The 14,297-nt window shown below is 33.3% G+C and overlaps 1 protein-coding gene across 7 annotated transcripts in view; it reads right to left on the bottom strand.

Annotated features, from left to right (window-relative positions):
* The window catches only part of Gphn (gephyrin), a 559,105-nt gene that overhangs the window by 432,826 nt on the left and 111,982 nt on the right, over nt 1-14,297 (bottom strand). The gene's annotated exons all lie outside the window — the stretch shown is intronic.

Raw genomic sequence — 14,297 nt, 5'->3', positions numbered from 1 at the left:
ACTTACACAGCAACCTGACTGTGGTCTAAAACCTGGTTCCTGGTCTTTTCCACCTCTGACATGAGAAGCACTGTGCAGATGAGCTGACACCAGAGCAGTACTGCACATGCATCAGTCTAAGGCCATGAGTGAGGCCTCATACTCCCACCTGGGCATGATGGTCTTCTGGGAGGAGATCAAGATGCACCTTCACAAGCAGGCCTACTAGACGAACAGTGAGGTCACCACTGGGTTGCGCTCAAGGTGCATCACACAGTCTGACCACAAGCCAGCAGTGTTGGTTTAGCCTTAATTCCTCTTCCAGATCCCACGCCTGTCCTGGGAAAGACACGTTTCTCATGTTCTTTCTGACATTGTCTGTGCAATTCACCGTGTTACAGGAAGAAAAAAAAATGAGTGTTCAGTGCAAAGCCTACTTTGTGATGTAATTTGTGCTGTGCTATGGAGCACTCAACAAAAGGAAATTAATGTTTGCCCTAGAGGTAGCCTCGGGTCCATTTGTACCTGGGGCCTGTGTTGCGATCTCAGGATGATATAGTGCACTTGCATCAGGCAGGGGTGGGGCATGCAAGCTGGCCTAGCAGGGAGCAGCTACCCGAAGGGGGGCACAGGGTGTGGACTGGATGCTCTGACCAGCACATCAGTGAGCCTGCTTCCTTTTTAAACCAGAGCTTTGGTTGATAGCATGAAGAAGAATCCTTTTCACTGAAGCAGTGGGTAATGAAATGCTACATCTGAAATCTCACCCAGTCGACAGAAGAAAGAAATAAAGCCCCATGACCTACTGCTGTTTAATCGTCAGAGGTGTTTCTAAGCAAATGTGTAAAAATACAAAATAAGTTAGAATATAAAGTATATTACCATGTTCTTGATTAGTAGTCAGAGTTGCTGTCAGCTACTTTGAATGAACAGAAGTACAGAGCACTGGATATTTGGTAAGCAGGCTACCAGCTGTGTCTGGAGCAGAAGTTTATGAGCCAGATACATGGGACCTTCCTGCAAAGGTGCAGACCAGATGCACAAAGCAGGGTTTGGTTTCTGCTTTGCCTTTCCTCATTTAGCATGGATTCATTTATATTTATTATCCCTCATTTTCTAATATGCTAATATTTGCTACATCTGTATTTGCATTATAATACTTTGAGTAGAAAAAACATTATTTACACATGTGGCCTATTTATTTCACTTAAGAATATTGCCTCAATGTGCATCCATTTAGCTATAAATGTCTCTAGTTTCTAATTTTTATGGCTGAGTAGTACTCCATTTTATTAAAAAAAAAAACCACGCATTTTCTTTATCCAGTCTCCTGTTGACAGTGCTGAAAGGTATAATAGATAATGTGAAATCGGAAGAAAAGGGACAAAGGGGAAGGGGAAATGAGAGGGGTAGGGGAAAGGAAAGAATGGAATGGAACTAATATGAGAAATGAAAAAAAACAGAAACAAAGTCTTTATAGATAGGGAGGGAGGGAGCGGTTGAAGGGAGGGCAGGGGTATGAGGAAAAATAAGAACCAAAATTGATTATGTAAAGGTACAAATTTCCAACAATGAATGTCATTATATTTTATACCTTAAATGTACCAATAAAATTAATTTTTATAAAAGAAAGCATTTCACTGAGGAAGAAAAACAAATGAGGTATAAGTCTGATGTGAGAGAAAGGATAGCAGTCTAACAGAAATGAGAATGGCTGGTGGCTTTAGAGAAGTATATCACCTGCAAACAGGATGTTAAGTATTACATCAATGTGACAAGATGAGTAAGAAATTATATTCAGACAGGACTCTATTACATTATTTATCACACATGGGCTTTTTAAACCATTGGGCCAATTGCTAGATCCAAAAATTGGGGGAAAAAGGCAAAAGTTATGCATAAGCTTTTGTAATCTTTATTTTTTAAAAGTGGCCTGTTATTTGTATATAAACCTCTCAAAATTCAGAGGAAAAATTATTACTGTTTTTGCTCAGTAAATCATATTGTCTGAAATGTTACAAATTCCAAATTTCTAGGTGCTACTTGAATCCACTCTCACAATAATTATTGTTACAAATTTTAAGTTTGGGGAGTGTTTCTTAAGATATATGACAGTTCTCCCCGAAGTAATACAGGACATTGTCTCCTTTTGTATGCAGCTATTTATTATGAAGACCAGTAAATTACATTATTAAAATGAGAGAATTTAATTATTTGCAAAGGTAAGTTGCCACTTGCCTTTATGGGAGAATCAAATGATTTTTCCTTTACTCCTATTTTTTAAAAACTAGCCTTAATCTAAAGATGAAAGCTAGCAGTGGAACTATTGCTGTGTTTTTGACATTAAATGGTACAAATAAAGTATTTTATTACCAAAAGTTAAATGAAACATGGTAAATTGATTTCTGTTATAAAATATCATAAATACAGAAATTGCATAATATGCCATTATGTACTTGAAGAATAATAAAGCAAACACCAGCACACCACCACCCAGATGAAGATATGCGTTTCCCAGTGCTGGCCCCTGGGCATCCTTCTTGACTGCATACCTCACCTTCTCCATGGGAGCTGGCTTATGTAATGTTTCCACTCATCTCCTCTTCATATTTTTCCCAACTACTTATGTATCTTTTTTTTTTCTTTTTATCGAGTTTATTGGTACAATCTAGGTATACAATACAGTTACATTCATTACTGGGATCCTGTACTTTCACATGACAGGTCTTGGTTCTCATTTTTTCCCCTTGTCCCTGCCCTCCCTTCACCGCTAACTACTTATGTATCTCTGTTTAGTATGCTGTTTAATTTTGCATGTTTTTGAATTTATATGCATCATTTCATTATAGTTCTCTTTCATTTAGTATTAAGTTTTTGGGGTTCACTCATTGTTAATCTTGAAATTAGTTCCCTTTAATACTGCTAGTTCAATAGTATTCTATTATGAATATACTATACTTCAAAATTAAAAAAATACTATTAATATAAAATTTCTCAAAAGTTCAATTAACCAGAGGAAGAAAATAAAATTAAGACGAAGAAACAAATGTAATAAAAAAATAAACTGGCAGAAATAAACCTTTATCAATAACTATACTGTACACAGAAATATTATGACTACACCAAATAAAATGAAACGATTACTAGAATACAGATGTGTGACTCAAATATATAGTCTCATCAGAAATTCACTAAAAATACAGTAAAATAATGGAAAAAATATATTGCATAAACATTAGAAAGCATAAGGGGCTATATTTAACATCAGATAAAGGAGACTTCAGAATCAAAGAAATTACCAAAGACAGAATGAAACACTTTATAATGATGAAAGAGTTAATCCACCAAGAAGACATAGCAATTCTAAAGGTGTATATACCAAACAACACAATATATGGAACAAAACTGATTGGGGGGGGGACAACCCAGGAATAAACAATTATAGTTAGAGGTCAGTAAGTATCTCTTGAAAACTGGAAGAAATAGATATAAAATCAACACAGATATGGGACAACTCAAGCCACTAGGATATAACTGAGATTTAAGGAACACTCCTGACAAAAACACCAAATACATGCCTTCACATCTTATTCCAGGATACATTACATTCTAGGCTTTAAAATTAATCTCAACTAATTTAAAAGAACTGAAATAATGGATCAGTAATAGAAACATATCAGAAAATTCTCCTATACTTGAAAATGGCACAATTTTAAATAAACCATCCAACAAAAAGGACATCTCAAAGAAAATTAAAACATACACACACGCCTATACATAATGGAATGAAAATGCAAATAAGACATTAAAATTTGATAATAGAACAAAAGTAGTGTTCAAACAATATTTTACAGAAATATTTTTTTGAAAATATCTCTCAAATTAGTAGTACAATGTTAAAAAAACTAGCAAATGAAGAACAAAATAAAACCAAAGGACAAAAAAAAGACCACAAAACAATGAAATTGAAAACAGACAAAAATCTATAAAACAAAGAGTTCTACCTGAAAATACAACAACAATAGAAGAACCCCGAGAAAACCCTTTCAAAATAACAGAGAAAAAACAGACTAAGCAAATGACCAATATCAGTAATGAAATAGGAAATAAAAGGACATAATTCATATTTTTTATCTACTGTAGAAATCAAGAGAATAATAAAGGAATACTACTGAGCCAAGTCCATACACATAAAGGTGTTAAGAAATAGAAAATGGGCCAATACTTCAGAAAAATAACTAAAAATGCACACAATATGAAATACATAATTTGAATAGTCTTACAACTACTATAGTAGTTGAATTTGCAACGTTAAAACTGCCTCCCCCCAAAAATTTCTAGGCTTAGAAGACCTCACTGAAAATACTAGCAAAATATTTTTAAGAAACATTTATGTCAAATATTTATACCAATTCTATATCAACAATTAGGAGAGAATACTTCTAAGTTGATTTCTGAAGCTACTAGTATTTTGATGCAGATACCAAAGATAGTACCAAAATAAACAAAAGAAAATCCACAAATATTTCTAATGTGAAAATAGACTCAACAAAGAGTCCACAAAAGAATTCATGAATATATAGTTATATACCATGACCAAAGGGTGTTTATTAAAATTATGCAGGACTATTTCTGAAAAGCAATCAATGAATTAACAAGCTAAAGAAATATAATCACTTGATTATACAAAGCAAAAAAAATTTACAAATTTCAACAAATTAATGATAAGAATTCTCAAAAAGGTAAAAACAAAGGGGAAACTCCTGAAATTGGTACAAAGTATCATAAAAACAGAAAACTTCAACTAATACCATTCAATGGTAAAAAGAGAGCATGGTTTCCTATAAAAATTAGAAACAAGTCGGGCGTGGTGGTGCATGCCTGTAATCCCAGCACTCAGGAGGCTGAGGGAGGAGATTGCTATGAGTTCGAGACCAGCCTGGGCTACATAGTGAGTCTCAACTACATAGTGAGACCCTGTCTCAAAAAAACCAAATAAATAAATAAATAAATATAAATAAAGTAAATAAAAATTGGAAACAAAACAAAGCTATAATCTTTTCTCTTATTCAACAAAGTAATGGAAGGATTAGCCAGTGCAAGGCACTAAGAGGAAATAAAAGGAGCAAACATTGGAAAAAAGCAAATAAACTGTCTCTGTTTGCAGATATCATTCTGAATCTAACACAGAAAGGGGAGAGACACTAACCAAATTGTGAAATTCTACAGAAATTTTGACCTAGATGCCTCAAAACTGCCAACATTGTGAAAGATGTGATAGAAAAAATGAGTAATATTCTACATTATAGGCAAGTATCAAGTCATGACAAAAGCAAAGTATTATCCTTAATTAGCTCTTGGGATGATGATGATAGGTCATAGTTCTAAACATAAATTTATAAGTCTTTCATGAGAAAACATAAAAGAATTTATTTGTACCTTTGCAGTGGCAAAAATATTTTTAAATTGGACACAGAAAACCATAGTTGTAGAAAAAAATACATTAAATCATCAAAAATTAAAAACTTTTTGTTATCAAAAACATACCATTAAGAGAGTGAATAAGCAAGTTATAAACTAAGAAAAGATTCACAAATCATGTATCTTGCGAGGGACTGACATCCAGAATATAAAAGAGGACTCTTAAAAAAAATCTAGATTAAAAATAAAAGAAAAAATCAAATAGCTCAATAAAAAAATAAGAAAATTATATAATCAGAAATTTTACAATAAGTTCTTGGCAGAACTGGAGATGATCTGGGACTCAGAGGCAGTATCCTTAGTCATAAGGAAAATGAAAATTAAAGCTATAATTCAATATTACTACAAATTCCTTATTGCTTAGATCTAAAAGTCTTTATGTTCAGAAGTAGGACATTTGAAAGAAGACTGGATCATGGCAGAATGATACCTGTTTCCCAAGTAAATAAGACCCAATCAGAAAATGTCTTAAAAACTAGAGATCAAAAATGGTAGTCCCCGTCAGTACATTCTTGCCTTACATGCCATCAATATTTTCTTGCTTGGTGGTTACTCTGTAAAGCAGGTGATTAATCCATTGATGAGTTTATATTTGCATGTATTATTAGGAGGTAGGGTCTGACTGAAGGGGTGAGTCACTGGGGACATGCCTTTGGAGAGTACAGCTCTCACTCTGGCTTTTTCTTTCTCTTCTTTCAGGCTGCCATGCATCGAAGACCATCCCTTCACAAGGCTCTCCACCATGCTACTCTGCCTTGGAACCAGTCACCATGGACTGAAATACAGTTATACATATGGTTCTGCATGCCAAAAAAAAAAAAATACCTTCTATGTCTGTGCACATGTCTACCTAAGAGTGGAGGGATTGGGGAAGGAATGCAGAGAATGAGAGGTGATGCCAAAATGTCAAACTGTTAACAACTGGTGGATCCAGATGAAAAGAATATAAGCATTAAAAGTATTCTGGATATTTTTCTTTAGATTTGAAAGTTTTCAATTAATTTCTGATTTAAAAGTGTATAAAAATAAAAGATTTTTAGCAATAACAGTGATACAGGTTTGTCAATTCCATACAAAATTAACAAACGGTGGTATAGTCATGTAAGACAGTACTGCAACATAAAGAACATAAATCAATCTGGCAATAAAAAGTTGAGTGAAAGGAGCCAGACACAAAAATACACATTGTATGCATCTATTTAGATAACATTTAAAATAAGAAAAGCAAACTTACTGTGTTTGAAGTCCAGACAGTAATTCCACTTGGCAAGAGGGGAGTGACCGGGAGAGGGATAAAATAGAATTTGAAGCTTATGCTCTCTTTTCTGATCTAAGTGCTAGTTATGAAAATTCCTTAAGCAGTATTTCATAATTTTCATATATTAATATACTTTGTTGTAATCCAATATGTTTATTTTTTGGCAAATTGTTGCTTCGAAGATCACTCATGTATATATGCATGTATTAAAAATAAACCTTTAAAAACTCTCCTGCTCAGCTTCTTAGAAGAGTAAAATTACAGAAAAAATTATTTTTTATGAATTCAAAATTGAATATATTATCATTTATTAAGGGTTCACTGTGAATATTTGAGACAATTCTAGTTTTCAATTGTGGTAAAGTATGCTAGTTACTTAAGACATTAACTATTTTCAATGTGCATGTATGAGTTTTAATTTGTTTCTAACTTGTGTAAGTCACTAGGTCATAATTTCTAATAAACAAACAAAATATCCTGTGCACTGTCAGTTCCTGTGGAATCAGGAACCAGCTCCTCAGCCTGTTGAAAATCAAACAAACAACCTGATTTTAAGATCATTCAAACAATCAAAAGCTTTCTCTATAAGTAAGTAGAAGTTCAGCAGGAATTCATATCCCTCCCTTCTAGTAGAGAAATCTTCTATCTAGTTAGAAGATAACTAACTGCAAGGGTTAAAAAAAAAAAAAAAAAAAAAAGTCTGGTCACCAGAGGATCTACTATGAAGACAGGGTATTCTGAAAGCTGTAAGAGCCAAATTCACTGTAATCAATTTACCTATGGCAAAGAACAGTGCTACCCAAACACAGAGTGCATTAGAAACATTGAAGAATCAAAAATAAATAAAAAGCACCAGAAGTACTAGCCACAGATTCTAGTTTAGTAATTATAAGCTAAGGTTTTGGGATATAATCAGATTTTAAAATCACTGGTATAGTGGAAAAAGGAGAAAATTAAAATCTGCTTTTCCTAACTGCAGTCTTTTTTTAAAAAATCAGTTTCTAATGTATGAGCATGAATATCTCAGTATCTCTGAGCTTTAGATTTATTATGACACAGCTAGGATAACAGTATCTGTGCCATGTAATGCTCAGGATTGCTGAAAGAGTAAATGAGATGATACATGTCAAAGCACTTTGAAACATGTGATATACAATATGCTATGGTTTGAATATTTTATGTTGAGTGGAAGAGTTAATTTTTTACCTAATTTCATGAAGGCAATCAGAAAAAAACACTAATGTGGGCAGAACAAGATTTGTCTTAGAAAGCATCATCAGTATCTAAAAATGTATGTCAAATCACTAGTGTACCCTGTAATTTATTCAGAATAAAAACTGAGAGAGCAGGGATTTAGCTCAGCGGCACTGCACCTGCCTCACAAGCTCAAGGTCCTGAATTTGGTCCCAGGTACCATAATAAATAAATAAACAAACAAATAAATAAACATTTTAAAAACACAATTATATATGCAGAATACAAATTGCTTAAATTTTAAAAACCTTTTAATTACACCTTCTCAAAGTCAAGTTTAGCCAAAGCTTACAGCAAATTTTACCAAACTAATCACAAATCTAAATAAACAGGGAAATACAAATTTCAATAAAGTATAGACAATTTTAGAAGTAAATTACAACACATATACGGGAAAGTAAAGAAATGATTAATTGAAAAAAGTAATGCACAGTCCCCAAAGAATAAAACCATCATTTATAAATTTCATCTGTTTAGTGAAATTGTATGTTCTTTCCTATCTGGTTGGCATAAGATACAAAGCTCAAGAAAGGTGAACATAATATTATTAAACTGAAAAGATAGGAAATCAACTATCTTTATTATTGTTATAGTTTATATCAAGAATAACCCCCAACAGCCTCTTGTGCTCAAAAATGGAGCTTTTGCAAGAACTGGACTACAAGGCACTTCAGATGACTTGACTTGCTGTTAGAGGAGGTAGGCCTGGTCAGAAAAGGCAGGTCACTGGGGTAGGGGGGTTTACCTGGAAGGGTATACCTTCTCCTCAGCTCCTCCCTTCATTTCTCTGCTTCATCTTCTCTTCCTTCATATCCTGACAACCATTTTGAGCAGCTTTGCTCTGCCAAACCTTACATCATACATCCTACCTTGGAGCTTGCCAACTATAGGCTAAAAACTTAAGCCAAAATAACTAAATTGAGGATGGCAAGTATTGTGTCCCAGTGATGAGAAAGTGACAAAGACAATTATATAACTACAAAAAAGAAAAAAAAAAGAGTAAAAGCACCAATTACTCAAATAGAACTACAGACAAGGTATACGAACAGCATGGAAATTTTTTTATAAACAAAACTCCCCTCACATTTTCCTCCAGTCCTATTATCTGACTTCTACACATTAATTTTGTCTGTTTCTAAACTTCATATAAATGAACCACACCATTGGCATTATTTTTCATGTGATGTATTTGTTAAACATAATGTTTAGGAGAGATTTACATATGTTTTTAAGCTTAATTGTATATTCATTTTCATTGTACAGTATGAACCATGATTTAAGTAGAACCATGTCTATAAGTAGACATTTGAACTTTTGTCCATGTTAGCTGTTACAAATAGTACTACTACAAACATTCCTAACACCTGTTTTGGTGAATATAAGCAAAATTTTGTTAGATATATATCTATAGGTGAAATTCCTGGGTCATCAGAAATTTGTGTCTAGGTTTACCAAACACTGCCAGCTTCCCAAAGTTGTTTTATCAATTTTTGTATGAGATATATGATGGTGTAATTTCCTTCCGAACATTTAGCAATAGCATCTTTTTTATTCAGCCACTTTGGTGGATGCTTAGAGAATTTTTTGTTGAGATTTAAAATTGCATTTTCTTTGTTTCTTTTTTTTTCTTTTTCTTTTTTTGGTACTGGGGATCAAACTCGGATCCTTGCACTTGCAAGTCAGGCGGTGGAACCACTGAGCTAAATCCCCGGCCCAAAATTGCATTTTCTTAACAATTTTTGTGCTGCACACCTTTCACATTTATATTGACTGTATACCATTTATAAAGTGTTTTTTTCCTTTTTGGGAAGGATTAATGGCAATGTAACTTTTACTGTAATAATTTTTAAAATTTTAAATATTAACCATATATTTTGATCACCTCTTATATAGTACAGCAGCCAGTTTTCCTTTAGGTGTTTCCAATGCATAACTTTTTCCATCTTCCCTTCCTCTTTATATTTACAATGTGACTACTGAATGCAACATATAATTGGGGTTGGTTTTATTCTATAGTCTGACAAACTTATCAAAAAAAGATAATTGGATCTTAACAATGGTAAGCTGATACAATCCAAAGAATACTTAATCTTAAATTTTTATTATCTTGATTTTAAGTATTTTGATTCATATCTTTTTCTATACCATATAGGAGTCTCCTGAATGTACAGTTGGATTTGTTAGTTTTAAGTATATTTCTAAACATTTTCCTTAGTTACACTGATGTTACAGCCCTAGAAAACTGGAAAGTAATATTGGATGGTTTTAACACTGAAGCTTTTTTCTTCAATTTATTGGATATTTACATGAAGATTTTGGCCTTTAGAAGATATAATATATATGAACATCCTTAAATCTTTCTAGAAATATCCCAGTACATTTAGGATAAAGTATAAAGTTCTGGCTACTATGTAAAGTTTTAAATTGCAAATTAATCTTTCCATATTGTCACATCTTTCCATTGTAATATAACAAACATGCAACATTGATAAGTTCAGGGAGCTAAATTCTTTTCTTAGAAAAATAAAATTTAAAATGTTTCAGCAGAAAATATAACTTTAGAGTAATAACAGTAAGACGTAAATAAGCAATGAGCTAGACTGTACGTACACTGTACTTGTTATATTAAATACAACTCATATTGGAGAACTTATCACTCTGAGTTTCAGGAAGTTGAACTGGTTCTTCTAACAGATGAGCAAGTACTCATTTGGCATATATTAAAGAGCTATCATGCTTAAGGAATTTTCCTATGTTCTGAAAATGTAGTATAGCTGGAGAATCAAAAATGAATATGTTTAACACCCTAGTAGCTAGATGTCATTCCTCTCATTTTCCCTTCCCATTCTCCTTACCCCTTGTCCTTGTTCCCTTGGGTCATTTTCCTATTGAACAATATCTGGCCCCTTGTCCTTTTCTACCCAACCATTATCATTTTCTTTGTTTGTACCCTAACTCAAATCAGAGAGATACAATATGGTATTTGTGTGTCTGGTTTATTTCACTCAGCATTATATTTTCCAGATGCATCCATTTTCCTACAAATGCCTCACCCTTGTCATCCTTTATAGCAAAATAGTATTCCATTATATATACATTTTTCTTATCCAATCATCTGTTGATAGGTATACAAGCTGCTTCCAAGACTTAGCTATTATAAATTGTGCTGCTATAAATAATGGTATGCATGTATTGCTATAGTAGAATGACTTAAGCTCTCTGGAAAGATGCCTAGCAGAGGAATAGCTGGGTCATATGAAATTTCTAATTTCAGTTCTGTGAGAAATCTCCATACTTATTTCCATCACGGTTGTACTAGTTTGCATTGCTGCCAACGATGTGGAAGGGTTCTTTTTTCACCACAGCCATACCAGTATTTGTTATTCTTTGATTTCCTAATGATTGCCATTCTTTCCAGAATAAAATGGAAACTTAGCACTGCTTAAATTTGCGTTTTCTAATGGCCAGAGGTGTTGAACATTTTTTCGTGTATTTGTTAACCATTTATATTTCTTTCTTGGTGAAGTATTTGTTCATTCTAGGCTACTCCTTGACTAGGTCTTTAATTTTAGGTGGTTTAATTTTTTTTTTTAGTTCTTTATATATTCTACACATTAATCTTCTGAGGAGTAGCTGGCAAATTTTTTTCCCATTCTGTAGGTTTTGTCTTCACTCTGATTGTTTTGATTTACTGAAGTTTTAGTCTGATGTAAGCCCATTTGTTGATTCTTGCCACTATGTCTTGTGCAACTAAGGTTCTGTTTAGAAAAGACTTTCCTACACTTACATATTCAAGTGTTTTACCTATTTTATCTTACAGATGGTTCAATATTTGTCATAATGGTTAGATCTTTAATCCATTTTTATTTTAATGTAGTTGATGGTAAGAGATAAGGACCCAGTTTAATTTTTCTACAAACAGGTTATCAGTTTTCCCAATACCACTTGTTGAATAAGCTATCTATCCTCCAACATACTTTTGGACCATTTGTCAAAGATCAAATAGTTGAATATGTCTCGGGGAGGATGCTGTATCGTCTATTCTCTTCTATTGATCCATGTATCTGTATCTGTTTTTGTTCTGGTACTGTGTTGGTTTTCTCATCACTATTGCTTTTCAGTATAACATGAACTCTGGTATTGCTACAGAACAACTTTCTAAAATTTCTTGTTGTTGATTTTGCTGTTATTGCCCAAAATTACTTTTGCTATCTGGTGTCTCTTCTGGTCCCATATTAATTTTAGGATTGTTTTCTATACATCTGTAAAGTATACTGTTGGTATTTTGATTAGGACTGCACTGAATCTGTACAGTTTTGGAACTATGGCCATTTTGACAATATGGGTTCTGCCTATCCAGCAGCAAAGGACAAAGATCTCTTCAATCTCTTTCTTCAGACTACTGTAGTTTTCTTTATAGAGATCATTCACTTCCAAAACTAGGTTACTTCCTAGATATTTCATTTTTCTTGAAGCGACCATGAATGCTACTGTTTTCAGAATTTCCTTCTCATCCTGTCGCTTGTTGGTATACATAAATGCTAATGGTTTGTATGTGTTTATCTTGTATTCAGCTACTTTGGTGAAATTGATTATTGAATCTAAGAATTTTTGGTGGAGTTCTTTGGGTCTCCTATGTAGAGTATCATGTCAACTGAAATTAATGACAATTTAAGTTCTTTCTTTGCTATTTGTGTCCCTTTTTATTCTTTCTCTTGCCTAATTGCTCTGGCTGTTTCCAGTTTTATCTTGAATAGCAGAGGTGACAATGGACAACTTTGTCTTGTTCCTGATTTTAGTGGGAATGCTTTAAATTTTCCCCCCATTTAATATAATGTTGGCTATTGGTTTGTCATAAATACCCTTCATCATATTCAGGTATGATCCTTCTATGCATGTTTTCTTCAGAGTTTTTATCATGAAGAGCTGTTGGATTTTGTAGAAAGCCTTTTGTGTATCTATTGATATGACCATGTGGTTTTCTACCTTGCACCTGTTTATATGATGTATATTTATAGATTTATGTATGTTCAATCATCCCTGTACCTCTGGGATGAAACCTACTTGATCATGCTGTATGATCTGTTTGATGATGCACTGCATTCTATTTGCTAATATCTTGTTAAGGACTTTTGCATCTATGTTCATTAAAGAGATTGGCCTAAAGTTCTCTATTTTAGCTGGATTTTTATCTGGTTTTGAGATCAGAGTGAGAATGGTTGCCATAAATAAATTTGGGAGTGCTTGATCCATTTCAATTTCTTTGAAGAGCTTGAAGAGTATTGATGATGTAACATCCTTAAAGTTTTTGTAGAATTGAACTGTGAATCCATCAGGTCCTAGTTCTTACTTGGTATACTCTTTATTATGAAGTCAATTTCATTGCCTTTTATTGGGCTGTTAAGTGTATTTAGGTCTTCTTGGGTTAGTTTTGGTAGTCTGTAGGTGCCTAGAAATCTCTCCATTTCTTTAAAATTTGCTTATTTTTTGGAATATAATTTTTCAAAGTAATTACTATCTTTTGAATTTTAATAGTGTCTGCTGTGATTTCTCCCTTGTCATTTCTAATTGCACTGATGAGCCTTTTCACTCTCTTGGTGAGTCTTGAGAGTTTGTCTATTTTATTTATTCTTTAGAAGAACCAGCTCTTTGATTCACTGATTTTTTTAAAGTAGTTTTTTTTTTTTAATCTACATTTCTGCTCTCATCTTTATATTTTTCCTCTTTAATTTGGGTTTGGGCTGGTTTGTTGTCATTTCTCAGTTATCTTAAGATTTTTCATAAGGTTATTTATTTGGGCCTGCTGTTTTCCTAATGTGAACAATGATTATGATGGATTTTTCTCTTAGATCTGCTTTCACACTGTTCCAGAGATTTTGCTGAGTTGCACAGTCATTGTCCTTAAATTCCAGAAAAATTTTAAATTTCTTCTTTCATTCATCCTGTAACCCATTGGTTGTTTAGGAGAATGTTAATTTTTATAGACCAGCTTGAAACCACACTGAGCAGGCTATAAAATATTAGTGAATTGGCTTACAAATTGGTTTATAAATTGGCTACTGATTGAATTGCAAGTAAATCTAAGGCCTATGTGTGACTTGTTAAATAAGCCTTAGGCTGGTGTACAGACAGAATTATCTATGTCAACGGTCACAATCAAGATCTAAACGATCAATGATATCATGACGTCTCTAATGGCAAGATGACACTGCAGCTGAGGATTAATGACTCGTGTACCTGCTCTGCCAGATCAAACATTAGCTAAAAATAACACAGGTGGCTTGATAACTATGACCTGTGCTTTACATGAATGCATAGCTTCTCC

Source organism: Fukomys damarensis, unplaced genomic scaffold (genome assembly GCF_012274545.1).
Source record: "Fukomys damarensis isolate Sample0158 unplaced genomic scaffold, DMR_v1.0_HiC HiC_scaffold_21, whole genome shotgun sequence".
Taxonomy (NCBI): Eukaryota; Metazoa; Chordata; class Mammalia; order Rodentia; family Bathyergidae; genus Fukomys; species Fukomys damarensis.
The sequence above is the reverse complement of the archived record's forward strand: the minus strand, read 5'-3'. Positions and strand labels throughout refer to the sequence as shown.